The following is a 22,508-nucleotide window of genomic DNA, read 5'->3' as shown; positions in this document are numbered from 1 at the left end:
GAATGGAGGTTACTTCTTCCTTTGGTGGGGAGGGGGCATTTGGGATCAAACCCGGGGGAGAGGGGGGACTTACTATGCTAGGCAAGTGTACAGCTACTGAGCTACACCCCCAGCTATGCCATCGTCTTAACCATAACGTTCAGCAAGGTTCTCTTTACATATTGTTACAACTAATCTAATTGAGATGATCCATGAAAGGAGGCAATGGTCAGGAGGCACTCCCTTCTCTTGCTCTGCAGCATACTCAAGTTTTAAAACTAAGATGGAGAATCATAAAGATTCTACCAGGACACCAGTGTCTATAAAAGTTTTAATAACTAGGTCAACACAAAGAATTTACTTACTTCCCTCTACCGAGGGAGTAACAAGAGTTGGTTTCTTTTTTCTTCCTCCCAATAAAATACAGATTTTCCATATGGGGAGTTAATGAGCCTTCACTTTAGCTATCTATCTCACATCTGCCAGGATTAGCAGAGATTCCTAAGTCCAAAGGAGGAAAGGCTCAAGGAGGAGGCAAGCCTTCAGGGAGGAGTCCAGAGTCAGCAGTGGACTGTCAGGTAAGCAGTGTTGATGGCCCGGCTCCCAAGCAGCCAAGAGGAGGAAGGAGAGGAGGAGGAGGAGGAGAAGGGAAGGCCCTAAGAGTGGAAAGCTCTTCTCCCTCCTCTTATAATCCCATCTTGGACCTTGAAGTGCAGATGGAGGGGAGGAGGGAGGAGAAAGAAAATTACTCTTAAAAAAACCGCCAGGTAAAAACAATTTGATGTTTTCAGGTATTCAAGGATATAACGACTGACTACCTCAGACATTTCTTTTCTCCTGTCTTGGTTTTAGAATGCCAGAGACAGGGGTCTAATTTAAAGCAGGCAGACATGAGCTAACTCTTGGATTTCAGAATCATGAACCTTGGGACCACGGTAACTTCCTCTTCATAGTTCAAGAGGAGAGAAAGACAATCTGTCTTGAATAGTTACCTCTGTTGGGAAGAATTATCTTATCCACCTACAGACAGTCTGTCCTAATAGGAAATCTATAACATCTTCTTGACAAAAAGCCAAATGAAGAGCACCAGCGTCAAAGCATCTTAAGAAAGGTAGCACATGGAAATGTAAGTTGGCCACATGGCCCGACAGTGGCCAGATGGGCATAAACTGCACAAGGGCAGGGTTGTACACATCTAACAATGAATATATACATATGCCACCCGTGCTGATCCCTACGGTGGAGCCTAAAATGCAACATATTCTTTTTTTGTTTGTTTGTTTTTTTCGAGACAGGGTTTCTCTGTATAGCTCTGACTGTCCTGGAACTCACTCTGTAGACCAGGCTGGTCTTGAACTCAGAAATCCGCCTGCCTCTGCCTCCCAAGTGCTGGGAATAAAGGCGTGTGCCACCACCGCCCAGCGCAACAGATTCTTATTCTTATCCATTCAGAACGGATCCATGAGTAAACAATGAAAGGAACAGCGCCCACTTTTGCGGACAAGGTTGCCTACGTTCAGATCATGATACAGTTGCTCCTGGGTTTCTGTTCCAGGCCAAATAGCCAGGCGTGCCTCAGTTTTCTCATCCATTAAATGGCCCCAATAGGAGGAAGTGCACATCACATAGGAGCTTTCTGAATTATGTGGGTTCACGCTATGGTTCCACTGACTACAATACATGTTCAACAAACATACAAACATGCTTTGAATTAACTTAAAATTCCCACATCTGTACTGTTCCTTGCTATGGAGACACAACAATAATGGGACATTTATTTAAAGCCCCTTGCACAAACAAATGCTTAGAAACAGATTTCTTCATACACTTTGCTCCCCTTTAGTACGCCAGAAGGAAAAGCTAGCTGAGCTGCAAGATGTCTGCTTCCCACCCGCCAGGAATTTAAAGCTAAGATTACTACTTATGGGCAAATGAGTAATATGTTTATAAACTTGGCTTAAACTGGTTATCACAGGTGAAATTAAGAAATGGATATACACATACATCCAGCTTCACACAGATTCAAGATTTTATTTCCCTGACTTTCAAGAAAGTGACAACAAACCTTAATCAGAAACTTTCTGTCCTATTTGTTAAGGATCTTGGCCTCTCACCACTCATTTCAAAATACCCAGAAGCCCTAGTGATTGATGTTTAGAGGATCCGTTCCTCCATTTTGTCTGGGATTCTTGGGTGATGACCTAAGAGAGAACTGTAAGCTATCTACTCAAGCTGGTGTGCCTTTTGTGGTAGCTGTGGCCTCAGGGCGGCTGGCTGCAGCAGCCAGACCCTGGCTGAGAAGAGACCCTGGAGGCAAAGATAGAGATAGCCCACAATCTCTTCACCTTTGAAAAGAGGCAGCTGCAACCAGGTAGGGAACCTTTGAAAATAAGGGCACTGCAGCTGCGGAGCTAGATCTGTCTCGATTAGCTGGCGCGTAGGAGGTCTGCTCTGAGAGTTTGTGACTCTCAGCCAGACTTCAGCTGGAGATGTACAGCACTCCTGGCGCCTAGCTTTTGAGGATGACTACAATGTGCAGTCTCAAGGCACATTGCACAGAGTCACCAAGAGGAAGGCCCATGGATTACCTCTATCCTTGGTGGGTCATGAGTAGCTTTGTTATCAGATCATTTCAATACAGCCAGTTTTAATTTACCGTATGCTCCCCAAATTCAAAGGAAAGTAAATACACATACTCTTATCCTTTGAAAAGCAAGTGTGGTTAGGAGCTGTTGCTCCTGATTTGCATTTACAATGATGTCACTTCCTCGAATGCTAAACAAATGTTGGGCATCACTAGGTGCTAGGGAAAGGTCACTGGGACTTGGTAGGTCTTCACATCCCTTAGCGTGTCTCCTTAATTCTTTGATCCTCCTTACGGAGGAAGTCTTAAGGGTTTTTTGTTTGTTTGTTTGTTTTTCGGTTTTAGAGCTTTATTGTAGAAAGCAGAAAGAGAGAGAAAAAAGGTAGAAAAGTAGAGGTCGTACATGGCCACGTGGAGAGAGAGGAGAAGGGAGAGGGAAAAGGAAGGTGAGAGGTAAGAGTAAGTCTTAAGTTTTAAGTGAAGCAATTCATTTCCACTACTAGAAGGAAACACTTTCTGTAAAATTAGAAACAGAATTTAGAAGCACAGACATGAGGTCCATAAATACTGATATTTACAAACATGAAGCTCACATTTGACAGCATGCAGCAACCAACTAGTCATTAACAAGCCAAGCAAGTAGAACTTGTAATATACATCCTTGACACGTATATAAATATGTCATGTTTTTCTTCTTGGTTTATAAACTTTATATGAACTTTATATAAAGTTATTAACTAATCTACAACACTACAGCTTTAATAAGCCATATCATCTGTTAAATATTATATGTTAAATATTACACAGATTTATTTCAAATGTCAGTTGTGGGGAACTGTGCTCTCCAAAGCAATTTCAAAACCTTCGAGTCTTAACTTTCAGTAGAAATAAGTTCTTTAAAGATATAACAAGTTAGAATGGACTGGTTGGCAGAAGACTGAAGGCTGGTTTCATGTGGCCTACATCTGGAGAAGACAAAAGAGGACATGGGTGCAGGTGTCCTCTGTTCGTATTAGTGACTATAAAACAGACTGCTTTTCTGTAAAATCACCTATTGCAGTCAATTCCAGATTTTGTATCAATCAAATACTTCTATCTGGCATGGAACTCATTTGCATTGCAGACAGCCTAAATAGTTACCGCAGTTGCTTCATACATATTTACACATGCATAGTATAGTTTAAAGACAACACCTTAAAAAACAGATGTACTTCCTCAAGCATTACAGAGACATTTATTTTTCTATTCTCTGTTGAGACAAGGTTTCACGATGTTTTCTATACTGAGAACAAGCTCACTACACAGCCAAGGCTGGCCTGAAACAAGCAATCATCCTGCCTCGGGCTCCAAGTACCAATATTATAGCTATTCACCATCAATGATCACACTTTTTTTAAAAAAGATTTATTTATGTATTATATGTAAGTACACTGTAGCTGTCTTCAGACACCCCAGAAGAGGGCATCAGATCTCATTACAGACGGTTGTAAGCCACCATGTGGTTGCTGGGATTTGAACTCAGGACCTTTGGAAGAGCAGTTGGTGCTCTTAACCACTGAGCCATCTCTCCAGCTCCAATGATCACACTTTTAACTGGCTCATATTTCTACATTACAAAGCACAGAAATATCAAGATGAACAGCTTTACTGATACCAGAAAACCAATGGTGTACTTGGAAGGCTATAAAAGAAGCTCCTAGAATTTTTGAGTCTTGACTCTTGAGAACACTTAAGTTCTAAGTAAGGAAACTCCTTATGCCAGACATGAAATCTAATATTCAAAATAATTTACTATTTTTATGCTTGCTCTAAAGATTTTTTTATTATGTATATGAGGGTTTTGCTTATATGTATGTCTGTGTACCATATGTGTACCTGGTACCTATGGAGGCCAGAAGAGAGCATTCGATTCCCTGGAAGAGAACGTATGTTGTAAGCTTCCAGGTGTGTGAAGAGAATGAAAATTGGATCCTCTGGAAGAGCAGTCAGTGCTCTTAACCACTAAGCCATCTTTGCAGCCCCCTCTAAATAACTTTTTAACTTCACAGCATCAGTAGTTCTACTGCTTCCTGTTTTTATGATCATTGGGGAGAAATTCTAAGTATATTTCTTTGTGCATGTTTGTGTGCTTATGTGTACATGTATGTACAGGTGTGCACATGTATTTGGAGGCCAGAGGTCAACACTGAGTATCTTTTTTGCTCACTCTCTACCTTATCTTTAGGGACCGGCTCTCTCACAGAGCCTGGTGCTTATCTATTGACTAGACCGGCTGGCTGGTCAGGGACTCCAGAGACGGCCTGTCTCTATTCCCCCACCAGCACCAGGATTACAGGTACCCGTGAGCACCATCTAGGGATCTGCCCTTAGGTCCCCGGAGCTTGTAAGGCAGGCATTTGACTTTCTAAGGCCTCTCCAGGCACTATCAAGTGCATTTCTCTGTCTTGTAGTTTGGTGGTGTTGCTGTCAAAGCAGTTTGTGTTCTCTGTTCTGAATGGGATGAGAGATTCAGCCTGAGTGTTGGCTCTGAGTGAAGACCCTCCACATAGACCAGAAAAGTGATTCAAACCAACAGATGCAATACCACAACACAGGAACGTGGGAGGCAAAGCCATGCTACTTCTCCCGAAGTTCACAACTCCTCAACTACTAAACCCAACCCCAGACTGAAATAAGAAGAGTGCTGGGTAAAGAATCCCTGGCTTACTGTAGATGAGGTGAAAAAGAACAGGAACAAATGCATGGGATGAATTCAGCCTAGGACATGGAGTAGAAAGGCAACAACACAGATGAAGACATCGGCGAAATGGATGGGAAAGATGGCAGGATACATGAGAAAGTCACCAATGGGGAGGACGAGTGCAGAGGGAATACAGACTGTGAAACAAGTAGGAAATGCTAGAAGTAAAAACTCTTAACGAACCAAATTAAAAACGGCGGAAAACATCCCCAATAGACCAAACAGAAGGAAGGATATCAGCGATGAATATGCTACATGTAAGCATAAGTTCAATAGTAAGTGAGCATGACTACACAGTATAAGAACTCTGGAATATAATCAAAAGACCAGACTTTAAAAGGGACAGCATAGCCTCAGGTCTTGGGGGCCTCCCCTTGAGCTGGACCCCACTTTGGGCCTGTCGCTGGACTTTCTTTCCTCAGGCTCCTCTCCATTTCCATCCCTGCAGTTCTTTCAGACAGGAACAATTATGGGTCAGAGTTTTGACTGTGGGACGGCAACCTATTCCTCACTTGATGCCCTGTCTTCCTGCTGGAGGTGGGCTCTGCAAGTTCCCTCTGCTCAATGTAGGGCATTTCATCTAAGGTCCCTCCCTTTAAGTCTCTCACCTCCCAGGTGTCTGGTGCATTCTGGAGGGTCCTCCCAACTTCCTACCTCCCTAGGTTGTCTGTTTCCATTCTTTCTACTGGCCCTCAGGGGTTCAGTCATTTTCCCCCACCCAATCCCAGATCATGGTCCCCTCTCCCCACATCATCCTTTCTCTCCCAGGTCCATCCCTCCTTTCACCCTTGTGATTGCTTTCTTCTCCCTCCCAAGTAGGACTGAGGCGTCCTCGCTGGGCCTCAGCTTGTTGACCTGAGGGACCTAACATGACTGCACTCTGAAAGACCTAACTTGCACCTAACCAATGCACAGAAGCTGCTGACACCTGTGGTTGAGGGAAAGCTGGAAGAAGCTGAGGAGGAGGGCAACCCTGTAGGTGGACCACCAGTCTCAATAAACCTGGACCCCCGAGATCTCTCAGACACTGGACCATCAACCAGGCAGCATACACCAGCTGATATGAGGCCCCCAACACATATACAGCTGGGTCTGGGTTCAGTTGGAGATGTACCTAACCCTAAAAAGACTAGAGGCCCCAGGGAGTTTAGAGGTCTGGGGGTTGGAGGAGGGGCTGGGGTCATCCCCGTGGAGATGGGGGGGGGTGAGGAGGAGGAATGGGATGTGGAACAGTCGGAGGGTGGACCAGGAGGGGAATAAAATCTGGAGCTTAAAATAAATAAATAAATAAATAAATTTTAAATAAAAATTTTTAAAAATGTACAGCATAGAGCTGCAACAAACCCTAGAGACTTGGCAAATCAATTTGACAAAATTACAGCTGAAAATTTCTAAAACCTAAAGAAAGCAGAGGAGGCATTTAGAACCTCAAAGAGACATGACCAAACAGAACCCTGTCATGACACATTATATTCAAGACGCCAAGAGTGCATAGCAGCCAGGTGTGGTGGCACATGCCTTTAATCCCAGCACCCAGGAAAGACAAAGGCAGGCTAGTCTCTGAGTTCAAGGTCATCTTGGTCAAACAGTGAGCTCCAGGCTAGCCATGCTTGATGGTGAGACCCTGTCTCAAACACACACACACACACACACACACACACACACACACACACACACGAAAAGCCCAACTCATTCATAAAAGCAAACACAGAGTGACAGCGTACCTTGAGAGAAACCCTAAAGATCAGAAATAGAGGAACAACACACTTTAAGTTTTATGAAAATAAATACTTGCCAAACAACTCTATTATATCCAGCAAAGCCTTCTATTAAAATTGATGAATATTCCAAGATAAACCCAAACTAAGGCAGTGCATGATCAACAAGATATTTAAAGGAGTAGTACAACCAAAGAGAACACAGGAAATGATAAATTTTCAAGATAAATAGATGAACGGGATTCTACAAGGAACCTATTATGCCCAATACAGAAGAAGGCAGAAAAATCCCTGACATTTTATCAGAGAAGGAAATAACAGTAACCAACCTCCACCACTACTACCAAAAACAATAAACCCACAGGAATTAGTAAACATCTTTCAATAATAATTTAATCACTAGTATCCACGCATCACTAACGAAGAGGGGCGGACGGGCTGATTAGATTTAAATAACTAGAGTTGGGAATGTGGTACACGCCTTTAATCCCAGTACCGGGAGCAGGGGCAAGCAGATCCCTGTGGTTTCTAGGCCTGTCTACATAAGAGTTCCAGGACAGGCAGATCTGTACAACATTGTGTACAAGATTGTGTCAAAAAGAAAAAGACAAACAAAAAAATAGATCCAAACCGGATGGTGGTGGCGCAAGCCTTTAATCCCAGCACTTGGGAGGCAGAGGCAGGCAGATTTCTGAGGTCCAGCCAGCCTGGTCAACAGAGTGAGTTCCAGGACAGCTAGGGCTACACAGAGAAACCCTGTCTCAAAACAACAACAACAACAACAACAACAACAACAAAAAACAAAAAAACAAAAAAACTAGATCCACTGGGCAGTGGTTGTCAGGCCTTTAGGCAGAGGAAGGGAAATCTCTCTGAGTTCTAGGTCAGCCTAGTCTACAGATCTAGTTCCAGGAGAGCCAGGGCTACAAAAACAAATCCTGTTTTGAAAAGCCAAAACCATCAGCCAAACAAACAAAAATCAGATCCAACTTTCTATTGTCTCTAAGAAACAGATCTAACTAGTGAAGAACATCCATGCAGTGAGTCTAAGGATTGAGCCACTCTATCAAGTGAATGGAAGGCCTACCCCCAAAAGCTAAGCTGGTGTGACTGACTATTCTGATAGTTGATAAAGTAGACTTGAAACAAAAATTAGGCAGAAGATATAAATATCTCCACTACACATTAATAAGTGAAAAATCATGAAGCAGATTGTAACAATTATATTTGCATCAAACTTTGAAGCTCCTAATTTTATAAAACAAATATTAATATACATAAAAGGTAAAATAGTCTCTGATACTAAAACAGTGAGTGATTTTCAATAATAACTTACTCCCATCTTTAGTTACCAAAGCTAAAAATTAACAAAGAAACATCAGAATCAAACTATACATTAGACCAAATGTATTAACAAGGTATCTATAGAATATTCCTCCCACCTATCAGGTAAAGGATATACTTCCACCTCATAGACCCTGTAGTAGTCAGGGTTCCTTAGAGTCACAGAACTTATGGGTAGTCTCTATATAGGAAGGAAATATATATATATGAGAATTTTTTTTGACTTACAGTCTGTAGTCCAACTCCCAACAATGGTCAGCAGCAGCTGTGAATGGAAGTCCAAGGATCTAGCAGTTGCTCAGTCCCACAGGGCAAGCAGGCGAAGAAGAAAGAATAAATCTTCCTTCTTCCAATGTCCTTATATAGTTCTCCAGGAGAAGGTGTGGCCCAGATTAAAGGTGTGTGCTACCACGCCTTTAATCCCAGATGGCCTTAACTCAGAGATCTCCCTGTCTTAATCTTCTGGGATTCATAGCCACTATGCCACAGGATCTCCATGCCAAGATCCAGGTCAGAAACTTGGATCACTGGTGAGCCTTCCAATTCTGAATTGTAGTTCATTCCAAATACAGTCAAGTTGACAACCAGGAATAGCCACTAGAGAAACTTTCCCGATATAAACCAAACCCTAGAACACAAATCAGGTCTTACCAACTAAAGCCTCATTTCTTGTATCTTCTAAGATTATAGTGGAATAAAACTAGAAGTCAACAACAAGAGAGATTACAAAAACAACAAGAGAGATTACAAAACAAAGCTAAAAGGAAGGCCATACCTACTCCAACAGGGCCATACCCTCTAATAGTGCTACTCCGTGGGCCGAACATATACAAACCATCATTCTACTCTCTGGCCCCATAGGCTAGTCCAAACATGAGTCTGTGGGGTTATACCTAAATGAAGCATAATAAAAAATATTTAGTCCAACTTCAAAAGTCCTTATAGTCAGCAGTCGAAACAATGTTAAAAGTCCAAAGTTCAAAGTCTCTTCTGAGATTCATCCAATCACTTAACTGTAATCCCCAAAGCAAGACAGGAAACCAGCTGGACAAACTCCAAACTCTGCATCTCCATGTCTGATGTCAAAGCAGTTTTCAGATCTCCAACTCCTTTTTCATCTTTGTTGACTGCAGCAAACTTCTTTCTCCTGGGCTGGTTCCACTCCGTGAGCAGCTTTCCTCAGCAGATAGCCCAAGGCTCTGGCATCCTGAACATCTTGGGGCCTCCAAGGCTACTTTAATGTTACAGCTTTTTGTTCCAATGTCTGGCATCCACACATGATCTTCTAGAATCCTCCAAAGGGCTGCCATCACTTCTCCAGGTCTTCTCTCTGTAGCACTCTAAGTTCAGGTTGATCTACTCCATTGTTGGGGCTATTCTTGGTGATCATCCCATGGTACTGGCATCTACAATACACTGGGGTCTTCTGCTGTAACTAGGCTTCACAAATAGCGTCTCATAGGCTCTCTTCATGGTGCCAAGCCTCAACTCCTTTACATGACCCTGTCAGTCCTGGGTTACCAACTGTAACTGAGGCTGTCTCTTCACCAAAGGCCTTTCATGGCCTCTCACTGTTGCCGAGCCTCAGCTGCTCTTCATGACCCTTTCATGCCTTCAAAACCAGTACCACCTGGGTGACTCTTACACATTACCAAGTAACACGATTCTTTGCACTCTCAGAAAACTCTTCCCAGAAGATTTCACCTCAGTGATGCTGGTCTCTTCTTAATCACCGCTACTTTCTTAGCTCCAGATAACCAGCATCAATTGTCTCAGTAATCCCTTTTATTCTGGACTTTAAAGCCAGAGCCACAAGTGGTCAAAGCTGGCGAGTTCTGCTGCTTGCTGGGGCTGGACCTGGTCCCCTTGTTCTATGACATTATCACCAGCTTTCTGTTTTCCAACTCCTTCACTGTCTAGGCTTGGCTGTCTTGGAACTTGCTCCATAAATGGACTTGGAACTTAGAGATCTGCATGCCTTTCTTCTGAGCATTGGGATAAAGGTGTAGTCCACCAAGTCTGGATTTTAAATTTTTCTTCTTCTAGAACTTGCTCTGTTAGAGGTTGGCCTTGAACTCAAGAGATCTGCTTGCCTTTGCCTCCTGGACTGGACTTGAATTTAGCTGGGTGAGATCTTGCCCCAAGGTTACAATTCCCTTAATTCAATTTAATATCCTTGAACACAGGACTCAGCTCCATTTCATTTCCTGGTGCCCCATTAACATTCAAACCATATATTTTATATTTTTCCTTTCTCAGCTTGCTATTCTTGTTTTAAATGCTCTTCATAAGACTTAACCAGAGAACAAAGTCTATGATGGGTGTTTCTGAGACTTCCTTTGTCAATGCAATTAATCTGAGTCTCTTCACCTTAGCCTCAGGCAGACTCTTCAGACATGGGCAAAAAGTAGTCACATACATTCAGTATGTCCCACAGCCCCCTTCTGCTGCCTGAAGATGAAAATGTGGAACTCTCAGCTCCTTCTCCAGCACCATGCCTGCCTGGATGCTACCATGCTTCCCACCATGATGATAATGGACTGAACCTCTGAACCTGTAAACCAGCCCCAATTAAATGTTTTCCTTTGTAAGAGTTGCCATGGTTCTAGTGTCTCTTCACAGCGATAAAACCCAAGCTAAGACACCAAGGAAATGACAAAAGTCTACAATGGGAATTGAAAAACACTGATAAGAAACGTGCAAGAGAACACTAGAAGACAGAGATATCACACATGCTCATGAATGGGCAGAATAGTTACAATGATGTATTACTGTACATAATCTACAGATTCAATGTGGTCCCCATCAAAATCCTACAGCCATTCTCTGAAGAAGAAGAAGGAGGAGGAAGAGGAGGAGGAGGAGGAAGAGGAGGAGGAAGAGAAGAAGGAGAAGAAGAAGGAGGAGGAAGAGGAGGAGGAGGAGGAGGAGGAGGAGGAGAACAGCAGCAGCAGCAACAGCAACAACAACAACAACAACCAATCCTAAAATCCTAAGTGGAAGAAAAAAACCCACAAAATAATCCTTAGTAAAAAAGAAATGCTGAGGGGTCTGGAGAGATGGCTCAGCGGGTAAGAGCACTGACTGCTCTTCCAGAGGTCCTGAGTTCAAATCCCAGCAACCACATGGTGGCTCACAACCATCTGTAACGGGATCTGATGCCCTCTTCTGGTGTGTCTGAAGACAGCTACAGTATACTCACATACATAAAATAAATCTTTAAAAAAAAAGAAATGCTGAAAATATCACAATACCAATCTCAAATTACAATACAGAAGCACGGTTAACCAAACAACATGAACTGACACAAAAGAGACACTTAGACTAACAGTACAAGGGACTCAGAAATAAACACACACCTACAGTCATCTAATTTTTGACAAAAGTGTCAAAAAATATACATTTTAGACAGTCTTTTAAACAAATAATGGGGGCAAAACTAGATTCCAACCCCACATGTGAAAGTGTAAAACTTACAGTCATGTATACAAAAAAATTTAAAACAAATCAAAAACCGTAACATAATACCTCAAACAGAATCCCCTGGGAGAAACCACAGGCAAAACACTCCAAGACACAGGTATAGACAAAGATTTTTCTGAAGAAGACTCGGAAGCCACAGGAAGCAATTCCAAGAGCTGCAAGCTGAGATTGCATCAAATCAAGACAAGTGAAGATCTAGCCTCCAGAAGGGGACAAGCTGCCCCAGGGAAATGCTTTCTTCTAGACGGCTTGCTGTGGCCATGGAGTCTCTTGAGCAACAGAACACTGACTGAGACAAAGATAGTCAAGAAGACCAACTACACTGTAGATTATGTTAAATGAAGTGAGTCCAACTCATAAAGGAAAATACCATGCTTTTTCTTTACTATGTACAACCTAAATTTAAATGTGTGTATATGTATACATTCATACGTTTGCACAGTGTGCATATAGAGGCCATGAAACCAGAGGAGGGACTATTAGAAGAGAGGAAGAGACCTAAAGGGGTGGGGAAGGGAGAATAATGGCATACATACACAGTATGAACATAAAAGCGGAGCCTATACACCGAAGAAGGAACCAGTGGGTAGCTAAGGGTCACTGGGGGAAGTGTAACAAATTACAACAGAGTATGACACGTTTGTATAAAAACGCCAATGATAAAACTTGTTACTTTGCATGCTAACTTAGAAAAATTAATTTAAAAAAAGAAGAAAAACTTGAGCTTTTGTTTTCATACAGGGGACAATGTCTCATTATCTTATTTACTCTCTAACCAGAATTAAGCATGCATTAAGATTAGGTTCTGCCATTCTTCTAGGGATAGTCACAGTTATTTTCTATTTAGATTTATTCAGATGAATTCTCTATCTCATCCCTGTTAGTACAGGAGCTTCCAAGTATACAATATAAAATGTTTATATTGTTAACAAAAAATAAACAAACATGCAGTGCTAGCTTCCTCCCAGTGACCAGAATTAGGGTCTTCTGTGACTACTGAAGAACACCTACCAACAGCCACAGTCAAATGATCTAAATGCAACTGCTGTTCAAATCTGTGCCCTGCAGGAAAACAGAACAGCCTTGCTAACACAGTATTCTTGTACATCCCTGTGCCTTCCTGTGTCCAGAAGCCAGGTATCAGGGCAGGACTTCTCAAACGCCATCTTTAATACCACACAGGTGGACAGCAACCCCACCAAACTTCAGGCAACTGATGCCTGAAGCGGCTTCCACTCTTCTTCCCTGCTCAACTGCTGTGCACGACTGTGCCCACCATTTCCTCTGCCAAATAACGGGCAGAAATAATGCTCTCATTACTTCTGCAAGTCCATGAGATAAACACAATCATGTAAATGAGGATACCTTGGTTCTGAGACTTCCCGTGACGTCGAGGATGAAGGTGGGGTTGTGGACCTGTCCTAGTGCTTCTCTGCCCCATTCTAGGGCTTTCTGCCCTATGGTGGGGCTGTCAGACCTTAGCTCCACCCTTCCCATGATTCCTTGCTTGTGATTTAAATACACAGTGAGTGTAAAGTATCAGCCTTTGCCCACCTGCTTCCTGTTCTCTCTCCCACCCCTCTTTTCCCTACCCATTTAGCCCAACTGCAATTCTGAATCATCCAAAAGAGCTCCTTTGACCTCTACCTCACAGGAGTCTCCCATTGGAGGACTGCTAGAGAGAGACCCATGCACTCCACACTTTAAGGAGCTTTGAATCAGCACTGATGGTCTTGTTCACTGGGATCAGGGAAGGTGGTAAATAACAGGACATCATGAAGAGGTCGGTGCATAAATTTTGCAGACGAACCCAAAATTCAATAAATGCTGGCTGAGTTTGCAATAAGTTCTATGGCAAGAGAGTACGTTAAACTAGCACAGTACACGGACATAAAGCAACACTCTAAGGGACAACGTCAAGGTATTTCAGGAAACATTAAAGGTACCACTTCTACCTAGCAATCAATCCTCTCACTAAGTGTATGTACTAAGGACACATTTGTGCATTTGGACCTAGCAGGTCAGTGTGTGCACTAGTGTGTATAGTCAGGAAGAAACTAATGCCTGCCTAATCAGTGCTCAAACATCACTGGGACATAGCGAGGCATTTGGATCTGCTGGAATCAAAGTTACAATTGGAAAACCTCACGAGATTGGAAGTGAAAATAAAATGTATTTATCTGCTGTTCTTTCTGGTTTTGAGTCTTCGGTCAGCGAATACTTCACAGACCCGTGTACATGTTAAACACTGGGTTCTGTGAAGGGATGCTGCTAAGATCCTCCTCCTCTTCTCGCCCCTGCCCCCACTCTCTGTGTCAAACATCTGAGAAGTTTTCAGCGTCAGGAAAAAAAATGACATTTATCCACCTTTAAATAGGTAAAACTTGATCCCTTATTTATTATCCAGAGAATTCATCTACATTTTTTGAGAACTATAATAAAGAGACTTGAAGATCTAGGTCAGAATCTGATACACTTCTGACTTTCAATGTTTTTTAAAGGATAGCTCATGGGAGAGAGAATGGGGTGGGGGTGCAGGACAGCATAAAGCAGGTGTGAACTAATTGGTAGCAGGTGTCACACATTAGAGGCACTGATGTAGCCTTTCTGTTCACCACAGGGCCTGGCATCCAGCCACGGGCAAGCTTTAAATACCTAGACAGTGGCTTGCACAGACCACAGGTTCCACGGCCTGTATTTCTACATGGAACACGGAACCTCTGTGGGACAATGCTCCCTCACCAGACCTGACTACCTACACAGCTAGATCCTCAAAATCTTCAGGTGTCACCCTCCAACTAAGAAGGCTTAACAGATACTCACTGGCTTAAACACTGTGGCAGGTTAGCTTTAGAGAAACTCTGTTAAACATCACTGAGGGAAAGAAAATACAGCATCCCCCCCCCCCTTAACTGATGACACTGTTCAGTGGGCTTTGTAGGTATGTGTTGAGACCAGGGGACAAGGTCACCAGAACATTGCCTTCTGGTACGGAAGGGCACTCTGGCAACAGCTAGACTCTTTGCAACAAGAAGAATGTTGTCTAACACCCGTCAGGGAGAGCTGAGAGCCGACAGCCACGTGGAGTCAAAGGTCATTTATTTCAGAAGTTGACTGAGCCTTTTTAAATAGAGAGGTCTAATTCATTATCTATCCAAATGTCAGACAGTACAAAATAAAAGGAACAAACTCTCAAAACACTCGAGCACTCATTTGGGAAAACTGTTCTGATTCTGTTGACATAGAGCTGACACAGTCGCCCACTCTAGTCCATTCCACTCACTCTGAAGCCCATTTGTGGCTGTGGTGTCCAAAGGGTCAGAACTTAAATCAGCAGGTGCCCTTTATTTCTAGTATCATCTTTTGCGGCTCCCACAGAGGGACATGAGTGATGCGTACTTCATTCTATGTCCATGAGAGTGCAAATGTTCTTGTGATATGCTCTTGTAAAAAAAATAAATAAATAAAACCTCCGTCCTTAATAGGGTGAAGTAAGGGTAAATAGAACTAAGGTTCCTAAGTGTATTAGTCAGGGTTCTCTAGAGTCACAGAACTTATGGGTAGTCTCTATATAGTAAAGGAATTTGTTGATGACTTACAGTTTGTAGCCCAACTCCCAACAATGGTCAGCAGCAGCTGTGAATGGAAGTCCAAGGCTCTAGCAGTTGTTCAGTCCCACAAGGCAAGCAGGCAAAGAAGAAAGAGTAAACCTTCCTTCTTCCAGTGTCCTTATATAGGTCTCCAGCAGAAAGTGTGGCCCAGATTAAAGGTGTGTGCCACCACGCCTTTAATCCCAGATGGCCTTGAACCCAGAGATCTTCCTGTCTTAATCTTCTGGGATTCATAGCCACTATGCCTCAAGATCTCCACGCCAAGACCCAGGTCAGAAACTTCTATCTCTCAGTCCCTAGATTAGGATCACAGGTGAGCCTTCCAATTCTGGATTGTAGTTCATTTCAGATATAGTCAAGCTGACAACCAGGAATAGCCACTACACGAAGCAACACAAATGCCATTTATGTGTGGGATTTTTATGAATGTAAAACTACGAACACCACACAAACTGCAAAGAGCCAGAGTGTTAACAATAACTTGTCTAGAAATGACTTCTAAGGGGACTGAGGGAGTTATTTGACCAAACCACACTCCTGCAGGTCAGGAAAACCATTTAATTTTTGGTGCAGAAAGCTCAACCCATCTAACTTGTGTTTGGGTATCAGTGAAGTTTCATTTGACTAAGGAGGACCTTAGTCAATGAGCAACCAGAGCTAAAACTACTGCTATTTCACATGGTCAAGGAAAACAGCGGTTGAAAGCACGTCTTTGAAAGGAGAGGACTGGCAAGGGGAAGTGTGTGTATAGGACACAGCGTTCTGCGCACCAGCAGGTTCCAACACTCGGCCGAAGTGTGTCTCTTCTCCCACTACGTCTATCAGAGGGCACATGTCAATAAAAGAGCAACTTCTTCTATGCTAAGCGGCCCAAGTTTTACATTCTTGTGTATTTCTTAAATACATAAACCTCCTGTGTGTCATGTGGGGTTGTACTGTAGAGGCAGAAGATGGTGTCGGAGCCTCTGGAACAGGAGTTCCAGGTGGTGCTAAGCGGCTGTGTGGGTGCTCAGCACCAAAGCCAAGTCTTCTGCAAAAGTAGCAAGCCCTCTTTACCACGGAGCCATCTCTCCAGCCCTAAAGGGTAATTTTTTTTTTTTTTTTTTTTTTATAGAACATGTTTTAACTCTTAAAAAGCCAGCTCCTTACAGATTCACAGGGCGCTGCTACTTTAATACAGCCACTGACCATCATCATTACCAGGCAATGGGATGGGGATGAGGAATCTAGGCCCAATGTGGCTGCTTCCTGCCTGTGCAGTCACAGCTCGGGAAGCATGCTAAGTGGACTAAAAATACTCATTACTTCTTGAATTAGTGCCTTCTCTCTCCAGAAGCTAGAACTTAGGCTAATGCTAGGATGATCGGAACATTAAAGCGAATGCCATTAATGCAAGATAACGCACTAAAAATAATTCCTGAGATCATATTTATAAAAAGCAATCAAGCAAATCAGATTGGGAAAGAAGGGACTCTTCTTCATGACAACTACTCGAAGGCGTAAAAGGTCATTAAAAATAGCCACTGATGCTGTGACTTCAGGCAATAATTTCTAGGGATCACAAGCAGGTAAAAGATGTTGAGAAACAGGATATTTAAGTAGTTTTACAATACTTGTCTGGTCAAATGCTATAGTTCTATGTAACAAAATTTTATGTTGCAAAACAAAGTACTCACTATGTACTATGTGCTAGTGAGGGAATGGGACAAACCAACGGCTCACAGCTGCCAGCACTAGTAAAGATTCATCACATATCTCCTAAGCTCAGGTATTTACAAGGCTGCATTGTTGTCTGTGCGATAACTTCTGTGGAGAGTCTATCTGGACTCGAACAATAGGGGATATAAAGCAAGCCCTGGCAAGGGCCATTTAATGAAACAAATGACATAGGCTTTAGAAAAAAAAACAATAAAAAACAAATACAAACTAGAAAGCTTAAGGAACGGGACAGTCAAGTGCAATGTGTAATTCCTGATGGGCTCACTGACTTCAAATGTTGTTGCTCTGTTTTGCTGTGTGGGCACAGCTTCTAGGGTGTGCACACTGAGCTGTGCCGGGTCCACGTTACAATCCCTGAACATGGCACGGAGTCTCCCTCTTGGGTGATAAAATTAACTGACGTAAACAGCTGTGAGAATTATATGGGGATACACAGAACAGAGAGGTACAGCAAAGATGATGGTGTGGGGGCAAATGGCGAATAGCGGGAATGCGGACTTCCCTTGCAATGCTCTTGTGACTCTTCCATGGGCTTTGAGTATGTCAAAATAAAACTTGGAAGAGAAGTGAAAGGTTCAACACCAAAAGGATGACAAATGGTGCCCATCCCCCTAGGCTTACTAATCACAATCTTGTGATTGAATACAAGCCACAGGCCCGAAAGGATCCCTCTTGTAAATACTTCTCTAAGGGGCAAAGTTCTTTCCAGCCAAACTCTCTGTCCTCAACACAGGACACACAGCTGAGAGCCAGGCTCCCTGATAGGTGGGATTTACAGTGTGGTGGAAGAAAACAGAAAATAAGGAATATATACATCGGGTAGCAATAGCCGCTGAATACAAAGGAAAGGAGAGCCGAGGGGAGCTTTGGGGAACGGAGTGGTATTTTTAAAAGGGAGGTTAGTGCTCGCTTGCTTCAGCCACACAAATACTAAAACTGGAACAGTATAAAGGAGATGACATGGCCCCTGTGCAAGAATGACGCACGAACCCTCAAAGTGTTCTATATTTCTTTTTAAGCGGGAGGGGTTAGAAGACTCTAGGCAGAGCACACTTGGACAAGACATGAAGGAGTTAAGGTACTCAGCTGGGCAGGTAGGTAGTGGCAGGGAGGAAATGAGCACAGAGCAAGGGGCTGAAGATAGAGTCTTGTGGCTGAAACAGACAATGGGGGATAAAGGTCACAGTCCTAGCTCCCTGCTGACACACTGTCCTTTGTTCTGACCCCTAGATTGCTGCCTCCCACCCTTCCCCATCTACCCAGCATTTCACTTGTTCTGGAGGCAGGCACAGCGGAGCCCTAAGAAAGGACCCAGCCTCCTCTGCTTCCTCAGCCAGTGAGCAAGCCTCTACAAGGCTTTCCCTCACAACCTACCAGTCACCTCAAGAGATGCCTTCTTCCACTCACTCCCCTATTCTGTGATGCTTTTTAAACCTTCGCCTGTCCCCCAAGGTTCTCTTTGGAAGTTATGCTTGTTCTAGAAGTGTCTAGTCAAGGCTCTTTGTAGTGAAGGTCACATGGAGCCAGACACCTAGAGATTCTTTGATATCAGAGAAGCTGTTTTATACCCCAGGGATTAAAAAGCTAACTTCTTATTAATCTTGTAGTAGTTGCCAGAGTGTTGGCACAGCATGTCCTCCAGGTGCTGTTAAGCATAAACACCCCACTAGGGACTCTCGAGTACAATCTAGCACATGGTGCAGGGTGGGGGGAGGCACGGGGGGGGGGGCAGCACGCCCTTAGAACCCCTTTGGATCTTGGTCATGATATGGGTAGCCAACCATCATATAGGTGTGTGAACTGTCAGTTAAAGATGACCAAATAGTGACTTACAACATTGTTTCTACGGGAAGAATGAGATTAGAGCTTGGCTCAAATAGTTAACTTATCAATAAACTTTGGCGTACAGCCTTGCCATTTGGAATACTGACTATGGGTACACTTTGCTCACAGAATATTTGTGATGGATCTAGAGCGCCATGGCTGCTGTGTGGAAGTGTGGCATACTTTGGTTTTATATTTGTTAGACTAAACATATCACAGATTTAAAATGTCCAGTAGTTAGGAAATCGTCAGCATTATCAGTACATAATATCTGAGCTTAATGACAGCACAGAGGATCAAAGAAGTGAAGACTATGACCACTTTAGAGATTCTAGTGAAGGCAGAAAGGGTAGTTTTATTGGTTTGGGTTTTTTTGTGTTGTTTTGGTTTTTGGTTTTTCCAAGACAGGGTTTCTCTATGTAGCCCTGGCTGTCCTGGAACTCACTCTGTAGACCAGGCTGATCTCGAACTCAGAAATTTGCCTGCCTCTGCCTCCTAAGTGCTGGGATTAAAGGCGTGCACCACCACCACTACCCAGCAGGAAGGGTAGTTCTGATGCTATAAAAATAACAGCTTGTGTATCTCTAGTCTCACTGGACAGTAAGGGCTCCAGCCAAACCCCGAATGCACAAAACCTAGTTTAATCACCAAAATTGTTGCATATATATGCAACACAGTTACAAATTTACTAGACAGCTCATAGATTTCTCTATACGTAGTTCACACATTTGGAATGTTAGGAACGTCACCATTTCTAACATTTTATTGTTGAAGTTTAAACCTGAAGCTCAAGGAAAACTTGCCCCACTGTATCTAAAAGGCATTCCTTGTACTGGCTGGAGTACACCACTGGTTCCAGAGAGGGAGAAGGCAGTTAAAACAGCATGGAATTGAAAGAGAAAGTGGGGAGAGGGGGGAAAGGAGGGAGGGTGGATGGGGGAGAGGGGCGAAAGGAGGGAGGACAGGTGGGGGGAGGGGGGAAGGAGGAAGAGTGGTTGGGGGAGAGGAGCGAAAGGAAGGAGGGTGGGTGGAACTAGTAGTGGGGGGAAGGATTCATTCAGTATCACTGATTTTTGTTTGTTTGTTTGTTTTGTTTTTCGAGACAGGGTTTCTCTGTATAGCCCTGCTGGTCCTGGAACTCAGTCTGTAGATCAGGCTGGCCTCGAACTCAGAAATCCGCCTGCCTCCGCTTCCCAAGTGTTGGGATTAAAGGCGTGCACCATCACCGCCAGGCAAGAAAAAATTTCAAGAGTTGATTCTCTCTTTGCATCATGGTTGCTGGGATCAAGTTCAGGGTATAGGTACCTTTACCCGCTGGGCAATCCTGCCAGCCTTGGAGCCAAAATTTCTAACAAAAGATGAGAGTACTAATTTTTTTTTTTTTAATGAAAGCCTTAAGTCTGAACGGTTTGAGCTAAGTTAAAGTGGGTAAATTCAGTCGGCCAGCACTGGAACTGATCTGTGCTAACCTTAATGGCTTGCCCTCTTTCCCACTGCAAGCTTTGTTACAATATACACTGAGTAAAGTGTGGGTAGCTAGCTTGGTGGCTACACCTCGGAGATAAAGGCAGCGAATCTTGAGTTCAAAGCCTGTCTTGACTACATGATCAGACTGCATTGCTTAAAAAAAAAAGGGGGGGGGCGCTTAAAAACAGGCCAGAAATGTTTGCAAATTAAACATAGATTTTTTTTTTTTGAGACAGGGTTTCTCTGTGTGTAGCTTTTATTTTTTATTTTTTTGATGAGGCAGCTGTTTTCAGTCATCCCTGCTTCTGTAAGTAACCCCAATAAAGCTCATTGTTCACTAAGTTGGACTCTGGTGGGGTCCTTTATGGAGTAGGCAGGCATCTGTGTGTCCTGTCTCCCCAGGGAAAGGCTCTCACACAGCAGAGCAAGATCTGAATCACACAGAAATCTTTCACAGGTCACCAATCTACACATAACATTTGATTTTTTTTTTTTCAGATTCAAGGTTCTACTTAATGGCCAACAGAAACTTAGACAAAAAGGACATTTTCCTAAGTATGTCCCAAGCATATGTAACTGTTCCAGGATAACACAGAAAGGACATACAACCCCTACCCCAATCCAGCCTCCACAGGATGCCCACCACCACCTCTCTCCTGAGGGCTGGATCATTTTTCTAAATATTTTAAACATGCAACACAGCCCTGGCTGATCCAAACTCTCCCATACGGGGCCAATCGTTTTTAAAGAATTTTTTTTAAAAAGATTTATTTATTATCATACATAAGTATACTGTTGCTGTCTTCAGGCACACCAGAAGAGGGCATCAGATCTCCTTATGGATGGTTGTGAGCCACCATGTGGCTGCTGGGATTTGAACTCAAGACCTTTGGAAGAGCAGTCAGCGCTCTTAATCACTGAGCCATGTCTCCAGCCCATGGAGGCTCATCTTGATAGCTGCATGCTCTAGAGCAGTGGTTCCTAGCCTTCCTAACCCTGGGACTCTCTGATACAGTTCTTCACGCTCTGGTGATCTCCCAACCATAAAATTATTTCATTGATTCTTCATAACTGTAATTTTGTTACTGTTATGAATTGTAATGTAAATATCTGATATTGCCGATGGTCTGAAAGGGGTCGAGACCACCACTTGAGAACCAATGCTCTAGAGACTCAACTAAGCCAGTAAAATCATATAGAGGTGGACATCTTGACCTGACGCACAAAATGGATGGAAAAGCCCTTTTGTTTGGTTTTTGGGTTTTGTTTTGGTTTGGTTTTTTGTTTGTTTGTTTGTTTGTTTTTTGGCTTGTTTGTTTTCTTTCTTGCTTTCTGCCATATACTTGCAGAAAACCTACTGCTTGCCCTGCATTGCTTCTAGTAATTTCTACCAACATACTTCCTTGCTGTTTTCCTTCCTTTGGCAAAATCCCGTGTGAACACAAAGTGCATCAACCTTTGTGGCAAAGCATAGCCTTCCGTACAAAATGCGCAGATTTGACGTCCATAGTAAGCACTGGGCTATATATACGTACATGGTGAATCTCTCCCCATCCACTTTCCTTTTTACCAGCATTGAGCACCTTACAAAGATCAGTAAGTTAACAACTTCTATTAGCTAAAGTCACTTAAGTCACAAGGCAGAAAACAAACTTTCTCAATAGCTTTTAGGAGTAAAAAAATATAAACTGTGGCTGGTAAGATGGTTCAGTGGGTAAGAGCGCTGACTGCTCTTCTGAAGATCCTGAGTTCAAATCCCAGCAACCACATGGTGGCTCACAACCACCCGTAACAAGATCTGATGCCCTCTTCTGGTGTGTCTGAAGACAGCTATAGTGTACTTATGTATAATAATAAATAAATCCTTGGGCCTGAGTCAGCAAGGTTGACTGGAGCAAGCAGAGTTCTTAAAATTCAATTCCCAACAACCAGACAAAGATCTATACAGCTTCAGTGTGTACTCATATACATTAAATAAATAAATAAATCTTTGCCAGGCAGTGGTGGTGCACGCCTTTAATCCCAGCACTTGGAGGCAG

The 22,508-nt window shown here is 43.1% G+C and overlaps 1 protein-coding gene and 1 non-coding gene across 3 annotated transcripts in view; one reads left to right on the top strand and one right to left on the bottom strand.

The window, feature by feature from the left end:
• The window catches only part of Pcgf5 (polycomb group ring finger 5), a 108,773-nt gene that overhangs the window by 51,001 nt on the left and 35,264 nt on the right, over positions 1-22,508 (bottom strand). The window lies entirely within an intron of this gene.
• Positions 18,087-18,190, top strand: LOC116104245. The gene has a single exon (XR_004123767.1). It is a non-coding gene; the product is annotated as a U6 spliceosomal RNA (small nuclear RNA).

Source organism: Mastomys coucha, unplaced genomic scaffold (genome assembly GCF_008632895.1).
Source record: "Mastomys coucha isolate ucsf_1 unplaced genomic scaffold, UCSF_Mcou_1 pScaffold21, whole genome shotgun sequence".
Lineage (NCBI taxonomy): Eukaryota > Metazoa > Chordata > Mammalia > Rodentia > Muridae > Mastomys > Mastomys coucha.
The sequence above is the reverse complement of the archived record's forward strand: the minus strand, read 5'-3'. Positions and strand labels throughout refer to the sequence as shown.